The 10,946-nt window shown below is 38.7% G+C and overlaps 1 long non-coding RNA gene across 9 annotated transcripts; it reads left to right on the forward strand.

Moving 5' to 3' along the window:
* Positions 1-10,662, forward strand: LOC147320136 (uncharacterized). 9 transcript variants are annotated; one of them, XR_015131225.1, is made up of 11 exons: positions 1-84; positions 290-370; positions 1,588-1,748; positions 2,286-2,447; positions 2,700-2,808; positions 2,914-3,033; positions 3,176-3,337; positions 7,197-7,310; positions 8,093-8,250; positions 8,678-8,735; positions 10,129-10,657. It is a non-coding gene; the product is annotated as an uncharacterized LOC147320136 (long non-coding RNA). The 9 variants fall into 9 exon arrangements; XR_015131222.1 differs by having other exon boundaries at positions 290-1,748; XR_015131224.1 differs by having other exon boundaries at positions 7-370; positions 10,129-10,654.
* The last annotated feature ends 284 nt before the right edge of the window (positions 10,663-10,946 follow it).

Below are 10,946 nucleotides of genomic sequence, written 5' to 3' on the forward strand. Positions count from 1 at the left end.
CACACACACACACACATGCACATACATACATACACAATACCATTTTATGGTGGTTAGCTGTTTTATTGTCATGCATTTTACAAGGTAAGATAACCATGTCCTGCATTCAAAACCACTGAAAATGTCTATGGTGGTGCTGTGCCTAATATTGTGCTGGTGTATGCTGGGTAATCGCACAGCTAGCGACTGGGTGACTTTATTCACCCGCTTCGGCTGTTGTCAGTCCATATCCCCTAGATATGGACCATCTCCTGCTAGATTGTTCAGAAGGTTGTTATCATCCATCCAGATGGAGGATCACTAACAGGAGCGTGGGAAGACTCCAGAATCCACTCTGGCTGCAATCCGGTGGATACAGGAGTGTGTACAGGTAAGACCGTTTAAACGGACAGCATTTATAGAATGACTATTAAAAGTCAGACCAGCGAGTGTCAATAATGTTAATGTGGTTATGTTAGTAATACACCGAGTGCTAATATAACAGCTTTAAGATGCATTTGTAGATGTTATTACGTGTTTTACCGTCTTTATGGTGCTAGCTTAAAGTTACGGTGTAAACGTTAGCTTATATTGGAGTAAAGCTGTTACTGTTTAAACGATGTTAGCACAGAAATATTAGCTTCTGTCATGACTGACGAAGTTACTAGTTAATAAAGTTTCCAGTAAAGTGTTTAATCGCAGCCACAGACTGACAGCAAATATCTCGATTAGCTTCAGTGCATCTGTAATAAATATGTGCAAGTTTCAGTGCTTCGTTTAAACTGTATGATACTTATACTGACCCAGGGTCAGTGTAAAATACAATCCTAGCTGTGTGAACAAAGCCTGGCTCCTTTAATCCTGCATGAAAAACCTCAGGATGCAGGCTATTATTACTCTTTCCTGCTGGCACACCTGTCACACCTGAGAGTCAGCTAGAAACTTACAGTGACGTGGACATCATGCAAAGACTGCCAGACTCTGTAATACTGCGAATGATCAGTGACTCAAGTTAACACTAAACTTTAAACGGTACCTCTGTGTCTCTGTGTGCTGAACATTTAGGATTGAGTCAGGCTGCATCTGTGTTAGTCCTCTGACAGACTGGTGACCTGTCCAGGTGTGCTCTACCTATGACTACTGGGACAGGCTCTAGCTCCTGTAATAGAAATTTTATGTTATTCTCATTTAAAGCATTTAAGTGCTTATGCATATGCTTAGTTGTGACACTGTTATAGACTGTTCAATGAAGGTTTCTAAAACTAGATGAACTTACTTCAGCAGTTTGAGAAAACAACTCCCTTTACAGGTGCTGATAACGTCAAGGGCACAAAACAGCATAACCATTGATCCGTTAGGTTTCATAGCGAGACACGTGAAGTGGCAGAGCTGACATGACTGAACTGTGATGTTTGATGTGTGTTTGCTCTCCTGTGCACAGTAATAAATAGCATGATCACAGCTCTTTCTGTGTTGCAGACTTTATTTAAAAAATTCCATGACATCTACTATAACTGAACCAACCTGGTGCTCTTCATTTATGGAGGCTGTTGAGTCTGAATGTTGGATGTTGTGTATCTCGTGTTCTCTGGGCTTTGTTGTCCTCAGTCTTTTTGCAGGATCAGAAAACAAAACCGGGAGGCGCGTAAATGTTTCTTCTCCATGATGTTTCTTCAAATGTTTCTTCTGGATGATGATATGACCGTGACACGGGATGCCACCTTTGGTCTTGTGACGAAGCAAAGCTCAGGAAGAAGTGTGATTAAATGGTACCCACATGTTGAGAAGGATGTACAGGGCACCTGCAGCCAAATCCAAGCTTCAGCTTAGTTGTAGTTGCAGAATGCTATAGGACTGAGACATCTAAGGCATCAAATGTTTGATTAAACGGATGAAAAAGAGAAGTTTTTTCCCTATAATTATCACTTCTTAAAATCTGTAGCAACTTCAAGTCTGTCAGCATGCTGAGCATGCTCAGAATGTGACAATATATTTTTGTTCAATATTTAATTTCTTTCAGTTGCAATTGTTAAATGAAAAAATATATATTCTTATAATTTAGCAAACGAATTTATAAAAAAAAAAATACATATATCTGTATTAGTTTTAGTAAATTAATTTGACACCTGTATTGAAAATACCATATTGTATTCATACAGAATCAGTATGGTATCATTGTTTGTCTGTTCACTGATTGTTGAAGCTAAGAGCTACTTTGATCTGTTTAGATCTAAAGTATCCAAAGTTGAGTTCTAATGTTTCTTCACCCCTGTGTGTGTGATATGTGATTTCCTACATGCTGGCAGAGCAGAGCAGCAGTTTGTGCTCACAGATGGTGACGGTGTGGAGAGACGGTGGTATTTCCTCAGAAGAACCAGCAGAGTCACAAAGGACACCAGTCCATCTCACCACCTTGACTTGCTGACTGATGTTCGTCTACACTGCACAGAGGAAATCAACTGACCGAGGTTTGTCCAGTGACGTGTTATGAAATGTATATTTGTTTTATGCTTACAGATATGTTTTTCTTGACAGAGGCTCTGCAGAGGTTAGACAAAGCAGAGAAAACATGTGCTTTACATTTTACTGTGATTTATTGAGATATTTGTTGCCTGATGTTCAGCAGGAATGGAGAAATAGAATCAAAGGGAGATGTTTTTCCTGTTTTTGTAATGATGTAAGTAAATCTTCAATATTATTTATTTGCTTGGTTATATTAGGAGCGTTTCTGAGTGAGGGGGAGAGGAGTCATCATCCAGGTAAAGTGACGTGGATCAGTGGATACACTTGTCTCCCCTTTAAAGGAGACGATCCAAGTCATCCTTAAATGTTAGCGCTTTCAAATACACAAACATTTTTAAAGGACAAAAATGAACATCCAACTTTGACTGTAATACAAAATAAATCTTTGCATGTGTGTTTTCAAACTCTCAGATGGGCAGTATATCAGTCTTGGACTGTCTAACCTGCCGGAGCAGCACTGAATGACCACCGCACGAGCATGTTCCTGCAACATTCAGCATCTGATCCTTCATCTGTGTGCTTCTGCTTTTGGTAAGTAGAGTTACCCAACTCCAGTAACTCTAAACACATGCCATCCATTTCTAACGGCCTGGTTACTTCCTGTCAGTTACTTTAGAAACCATGTGGTCACCTGACCTAACACTGTTTCTTCTTCTTCTCCTTAATGTTGAAGTGTCAAATGTCAAACAGCTGGAGAGGAAACTACACCAGTGTACTGGGATGTTTCAGCAACACGTGCCAGATGCTGTTCCTTCATGGTGACATCACCAGAGACAGTCCCGCCAACCTCAGGACCCATTGATTATGATGATCTGATCCATCAAACCCCCAGCAGGTGAACTTTATTCATGACATAACACCGCAACAATGTAAAAAATTAAACAGCAACAGTCTAAATGTAAAGTGCATTCTAAAGTCCTCTTCAATAAATTGTATGCAAAGAGTCATTCAGGTCACTACAGAACCCAGAGTCTTCATCATTAAATCTCTGGTTGCTTCAATTTTTCTATCCTATATCAGATATTTTAAAGGTTAGCTTAGGTAAAGTTCCATTCTCATGGTGAGGCAAAGTGCTTTATGTGTGTGTGTGCCCGTGTCATGAACGGCTATAAAAGGCCTATAATTAAAGAACAAAGCGGGGTTTGAGTTCGAGTTGCGGCAGACTGTCACTACTTGTAAATGGAACGCAGCCTTCCTACGGCGGACAGCTAATAACAGGAATCGGACGCGGTCCAGCCAAGTCCACAGCAACCACCATAGCAACCGCCTAGCATGACCTTAAAAACATATTCTGTCTTCATAACTATCAAAATCGTGAAATGATTTGCAAAGTGTGAAAGTGTTACAGCTGCAGAGAGCTATGGCGGTATCTATGGAAGCTGTTTACATAGCTAATAATATACGATGTAACCATGGAGACAGTCAGTCACTTGAGCTAGCGGTGCATGTTTACTACAGTGAATAAGGTGATTGAGTGCACAGCGTCCACACTCTGCAGGGAGTAAAGACATTACTTCAATATTGTTTTATATTGATATATATTAGCCTTCTGTTGACCATCACCTCAGGTTCACCATTACAGTTTCAGATTACAGATGCACACTGTCTAAACACATTCAAAAACTCATGTCTCAGAAATAAGCACAGCTGTTCATGTTTGTCATTAGAGTTTTATTTGTAAGAAAATTATGAACTTCATATTGTGCATTAAATAAAAGAACATTTCACAACTCTGAGTCAACAGAAACAGGTAACAGAAATGTCTCTAATGTGTACAGTGTAGTGTAAGCATTAAAAGATCATAAAGGAAAAACTAACATTTATGTGAAACTAATTGTAATAAAAAATGAGCAGGTGCTTTATAGATTTAAAAGAAAGAATCTGAAAACAACACTTTTTTGGTCTAAGTGATCAAAGTAGAAAACAGAACTGATGTTCAAGAACAAACCGTAGCTGCACTAATATTACACATCTCGATCGTTGTACTGAACAGACATGTTGCTTTTAAAACCACATGCAGTGTGTGACCATGACTGTTCACTGAGACCATGAACGCCACTTCGCTGAAGCATTCTTCTTCTTCTTCTTGCCATTAAATTGGAAGCAGAAGCAGCACGAGCTGATTTGATCTACTGAAAGGAAAAAGCAGAACATCTGAGTTGAAACCAGTCAGCTGAAATCATTAAGACAGGAACAAATTCAATGCAGTGTCTCAAGTGGCTTAGCCTGTTACAACTGTTGATACAAGCTAAATACGGTTAACACACAGTGTCAGGGAGCTCCAGTGTGGGAACTAGTGGCTTTAGGTTTGTAGTCATTTAACTTTCATCCATTCATTCGTTTAATTCAGGAGGAAGAAATGCCAGGTTGGTGCAGGCTGGTTACATGCATTTGGTCCCATGCTGTCTTTAATTAAATGACTTGGTTCATTTTATGGCTGGGCTGTATGTGGGGTTATATCATGTTATTTGGGCAGGAGTACCTGTCCCCTGTTAGACTTAGAAAGTTTCTCCATAAGTAGAGTTTCTAACTCTTCTAGCACATCTGTGGCTGACAGCTTTTTGGTGGCTCTTTTTACCCCACACTGGTTGTGAGTGTGTAAATAGCCCCACTAGTTATTTTGGGTTGCAGTTAACTAGGGAGGAAGGGGTGGGTATGCCATGATTAGGTGAATAACAATTATATGTGATACATAAATTTCACAATGCATGCATATATCTCTATCAATTAAACCTGGCCTGAGGGCTGCCATTTTTTACATTCAGTTATTTCTCTTAGAAATGTTGGAACTAAATAATGAATGTGTTACAGTTAAAGTGAAACACTGGTCAGTGTAAATGGCTCATTGGGACACAGAAACCTTTAAATTAAACCTGATATCTAGTGTCAAACAATATCAAAGCTGTAAAAGATGTTTACATTCAGAATTTATAAAACTATGATTGTAAATAAATTCAAACAAGTGAGCTTTTCTCTTTGTGCTGAATATCAACACTGTGGTTTCTTAGACTGTAAGCTGTACTTTAGTGCAACCAGTTGCAGAAGCTGCCACTCCAAATGTCTTTTGATAACAAGAAAAAAATACCTTTTCAGTACACGGCCTGAAGTTCTTCTCCGACATCTTCTGCAATCGGCTTTGTCTGCTGGTTTGAAGACAATAAACCACAAAAAAGATGATTTAGTCACTTTGTCTGCGTCATGCAGCTCGAATGTGTCGTGTAACGATGTTGAATAGCCGTCGTTATCCCTCTGCTTTGAGCCTTTTATCAAAAGTTACAGCTAACTTCATGAAGTTGTACAAAAAGGCTTCATTTCGCCGAGACAGTGCGTTTCTGACTATTACATGCATTTGAATGGAGTTCTTGCACGAAACAAAGTATAAGTTTTCATTATGTGAATAACTTGTATTTTACACTGACCCTGGGTCAGTATCAACTTCATGAAGACAGCTGTAACTTTTGATAGAGGACTCACACACATACATATTTATGGCTTTGCCTTATAGAATTCAGCATCTCCGTGCTGAGGAAATAGGTTTTGCAGCTGTTTGAGCTAAGATTTTCAAGTTATTCACAAATTGAAAACCTATACTTTGTGTCGGGCGAGAACTCCATTCAAATGCATGTAATAGCGAGAAACGCACTAACGTGGTGAAATAAAGCGTTTTTCCATAAACTTCATAAAGACAGCTGTAAATTTTGAGAGAAGACTCACACACACATTGGGGGGATATTGAAGTCTATAAGATAAAGCCATGAATATGTTTGTCTGAGTCTTCTATCAAAAGTTACAGCAAGCTCTATGAAGTTGATGAGAAACGCGTTTCTCACTGTTACATGCATTTGAATTTAGTTCTTGCCCGACACAAAGTATAGGTTTTAATTTGTGAATAACTTGAAAATCTTAGCTCAAACAGCTGCAAAACCTATTTCCTGAGCACTGAGATGCTGAATTCTATAAGGCAAAGCCATAAATATGTGTGTGTGATTCTTCTATCAACAGTTACAGCTGTCTTCTTGAAGTTGATACTGACCCAGGGTCAGTGTAAAATACAATCCTAGCTGTGTGAACAAAGCTTGGGTCCTTTAATCCTGCATGACAAACCTCAGGATGCAGGTTATTATTACTCTTTCCTGCTGGCACACCTGAGAGTCAGCTAGAAACTTACAGTGACGTGGACATCATGCAAAGACTGCCAGACTCTGTAATACTGTGAATGATCAGTGACTCAAGTTAACACTAAACTTTAAACAGTACCTCTGTGTCTCTGTGTGCTGAACATTTAGGATTGAGTCTGCATTGACTTTATTTATTGAGACTTTAATGTGCTAAAAGCAGGTTGAAGACAGCTCAGAAACATTTGAAGATTAAAATTTAGCATTATGGCTGCTGGTGGTTTGTAAAGCCTATACTCAGCTGTAGTTTTTGTTACTAATTTATGTTTGTTGTTGTTTAACACAGATTTCAGAAGAGCAAATATGCTTAATAGTTTAACTAGATTTCATTTGTCAGTGTGGGACTGCTGAGTCACCTGAAGAACTCATTTCATTCATTCTCCACATGATGTTCATATACAGAAATGTTTCACAGGAACTGGTTCCTCCCAAACTGTGAACTAGTGTGTTTCCATAGATTATCTCTGTATGAATGTACTTTTAAATGAAGGCAAGTGTTTGTCCTTTTTTGTTCCTCAGTTACAGTACGTGATATCTTGATATCAGGCGGTCAACACTGGGGGAAGACAAGAAGCAGACGTACTTCCAAGAGGGAGCTGCAGTGAGGACACAGCCAGGTCACTGAGGTCAGAGGTCAGAATCTGAAACAGCTCAGGTTTATATTTTAGGGGTTATAAAAAATCAAAATGTATTTATGAAGAAACCTTTAAATAATAGTCATAATTATGATTATTATAAGAAATATCAAACATTTAAGTGGATTTTCTGTTACACATGTTGTATTAGCCCTGCAATAAACTGGCAGCCTGTCTTTGTCCTGTATCAGCTGGGATAGGCTTCATCCTCCCGCAACCCTGAATTGGATACATTGTATTCCAATTATGTAATCTGATCATTTACAAACTCAAGGTATCTAATCAAAATGTAAGTAATAATTATAAAATGGGAAAGCAGAAATAAGTGTGACATAAATGTAAATGTGTAATTATAAAATGGGAAAGCAGAAATAAGTGTGACATAAATGTAAATGTAAATGTGTTAGCTGACATAGAGGACAGCTACATGTAGTCTGAAAAACCTTTGTTGTCAAGTTTGCAGGTATATCAGCACGAGACATTCTTACATAGAAGAGTCTGTTAAAGTCTCTAACTCAGCGAAGCATTATTGGTCCCGTCTGTTTGGATAAATATAGTAAGTTGATGTTTGTCCATTTATTGACACATTTTCTTAAGTGCTTATCCAGTTCAGGATCACAGTGGAGCTGCAGCTGGATATGTTCATTAAATAAACCTTACAAAAGTTAACAATAAACCTGCATCCATGTACGTTGTTGTCCACAGGATAAGAAAATCAAACTGGAACACTGTGGAACATGTTAATAAATGTTTGTGTGTTTATGCCTGTGTCTTTCACAGGAGGCGCTGGAAGGTTTCCCTAATAGTTCCTGGTGAATCAAAGCAGAACCATAAAGGTTGCTGGATTGCATGATGGCCTTACCCCTGAGCAGTCATCCTGTTAAAGGAGGAACCAGTTAGAAGCTGTTTTCAAAGTAGCTGAGCAGATTTCATCTCAAGTAAGCGATTAACTGTTTGTTCATCTGTTCTGCCACTTAAAGAGCATTTAAGGACGTCTTTTGAGTGTCCAGCTGAATTAATTCTACTGGCTCTCATGGTCATTTGTTATTATAGACATATTTTTCATGTTCATCCAGCTATTTAGTAAATTCTATCTATTTAGTAATATCCGTCAGCTATAAAATGTAATATAAATATAAAAAATATCTAAATATCTCCTGCACTTTATATTTTAATGATGTAAGTCTGTTATCGTGTTACATTAGCATTCCTCACATATCAATGAGATGCTGTACAGTACAATCCTACTGACGCAGCAGAGGGATAACGACGGCTATTCAACATCGTTACACGACACATTCGAGCTGCATGACACAGACAAAGTGACTAAATCATCTTTTTTATGGTTTATTGTCTTCAAACCAGCAGACAAAGCCGATTGCAGAAGATTTCGGAGAAGAACTTCAGGCCGTGTACTGAAAAGGTATTTTTTTCTTGTTATCAAAAGACATTTGGAGTGGCAGCTTCTGCAACTGGTTGCACTAAAGTACAGCTTACAGTCTAAGAAACCACAGTGTTGATATTCAGCACAAAGAGAAAAGCTCACTTGTTTGAATTTATTTACAATCATAGTTTTATAAATTCTGAATGTAAACATCTTTTACAGCTTTGATATTGTTTGACACTAGATATCAGGTTTAATTTAAAGGTTTCTGTGTCCCAATGAGCCATTTACACTGACCAGTGTTTCACTTTAACTGTAACACATTCATTATTTAGTTCCAACATTTCTAAGAGAAATAACTGAATGTAAAAAATGGCAGCCCTCAGGCCAGGTTTAATTGATAGAGATATATGCATGCATTGTGAAATTTATGTATCACATATAATTGTTATTCACCTAATCATGGCATACCCACCCCTTCCTCCCTAGTTAACTGCAACCCAAAATAACAACCCGTTCTCACTCCCAAAGCGTAACATTTTACGCTAGGTGACAAATCGTCACCATATTACGTTTTCGGCTACCCACCACGTTCCTAAATGACGACCTCGGAAAAAGAGGAAATATGAGAACCGTCTGGACTGAACCTACACATGTTCGCTCTTTTTCTTCAAATCGCTTAGAAACACGCTATTTAACATCATTAAAGTCCTGGTTAAGGTCAGGAATAAGGTTATGGTCAGGGCTAGGGATAAGGTTAGGTTTAGGGCTGGAATACAGGGCTGGAACGTCTACTACCGCGGGAGCGTCATTGCACTGGATTCCAGCCATAACCCGCCGCGTACCATAAGAACGCCGAAGGTCTCCTTTCGCGTTCCTCAGGAACGCCGCGGGACGTGACAAAACGTCGACATGTTACGCCTCGGGAGTGAGAACGCTCTGAAAATAACTAGTGGGGCTATTTACACACTCACAACCAGTGTGGGGTAAAAAGAGCCACCAAAAAGCTGTCAGCCACAGATGTGCTAGAAGAGTTAGAAACTCTACTTATGGAGAAACTTTCTAAGTCTAACAGGGGACAGGTACTCCTGCCCAAATAACATGATATAACCCCACATACAGCCCAGCCATAAAATGAACCAAGTCATTTAATTAAAGACAGCATGGGACCAAATGCATGTAACCAGCCTGCACCAACCTGGCATTTCTTCCTCCTGAATTAAATGAATGAATGGATGAAAGTTAAATGACTACAAACCTAAAGCCACTAGTTCCCACACTGGAGCTCCCTGACACTGTGTGTTAACCGTATTTAGCTTGTATCAACAGTTGTAACAGGCTAAGCCACTTGAGACACTGCATTGAATTTGTTCCTGTCTTAATGATTTCAGCTGACTGGTTTCAACTCAGATGTTCTGCTTTTTCCTTTCAGTAGATCAAATCAGCTCGTGCTGCTTCTGCTTCCAATTTAATGGCAAGAAGAAGAAGAAGAATGCTTCAGCGAAGTGGCGTTCATGGTCTCAGTGAACAGTCATGGTCACACACTGCATGTGGTTTTAAAAGCAACATGTCTGTTCAGTACAACGATCGAGATGTGTAATATTAGTGCAGCTACGGTTTGTTCTTGAACATCAGTTCTGTTTTCTACTTTGATCACTTAGACCAAAAAAGTGTTGTTTTCAGATTCTTTCTTTTAAATCTATAAAGCACCTGCTCATTTTTTATTACAATTAGTTTCACATAAATGTTAGTTTTTCCTTTATGATCTTTTAATGCTTACACTACACTGTACACATTAGAGACATTTCTGTTACCTGTTTCTGTTGACTCAGAGTTGTGAAATGTTCTTTTATTTAATGCACAATATGAAGTTCATAATTTTCTTACAAATAAAACTCTAATGACAAACATGAACAGCTGTGCTTATTTCTGAGACATGAGTTTTTGAATGTGTTTAGACAGTGTGCATCTGTAATCTGAAACTGTAATGGTGAACCTGAGGTGATGGTCAACAGAAGGCTAATATATATCAATATAAAACAATATTGAAGTAATGTCTTTACCCCCTGCAGAGTGTGGACGCTGTGCACTCAATCACCTTATTCACTGTAGTAAACATGCACCGCTAGCTCAAGTGACTGACTGTCTCCATGGTTACATCGTATATTATTAGCTATGTAAACAGCTTCCATAGATACCGCCATAGCTCTCTGCAGCTGTAACACTTTCACACTTTGCAAATCATTTCAC

The sequence above is a fragment of the Aulonocara sp. 'chitande type north' Nkhata Bay genome, linkage group LG10 (genome assembly GCF_057382095.1).
Source record: "Aulonocara sp. 'chitande type north' Nkhata Bay isolate Kocher_YH1m ecotype deep benthic linkage group LG10, A_spYH_male_GT1.1, whole genome shotgun sequence".
Taxonomy (NCBI): Eukaryota; Metazoa; Chordata; class Actinopteri; order Cichliformes; family Cichlidae; genus Aulonocara; species Aulonocara sp. 'chitande type north' Nkhata Bay.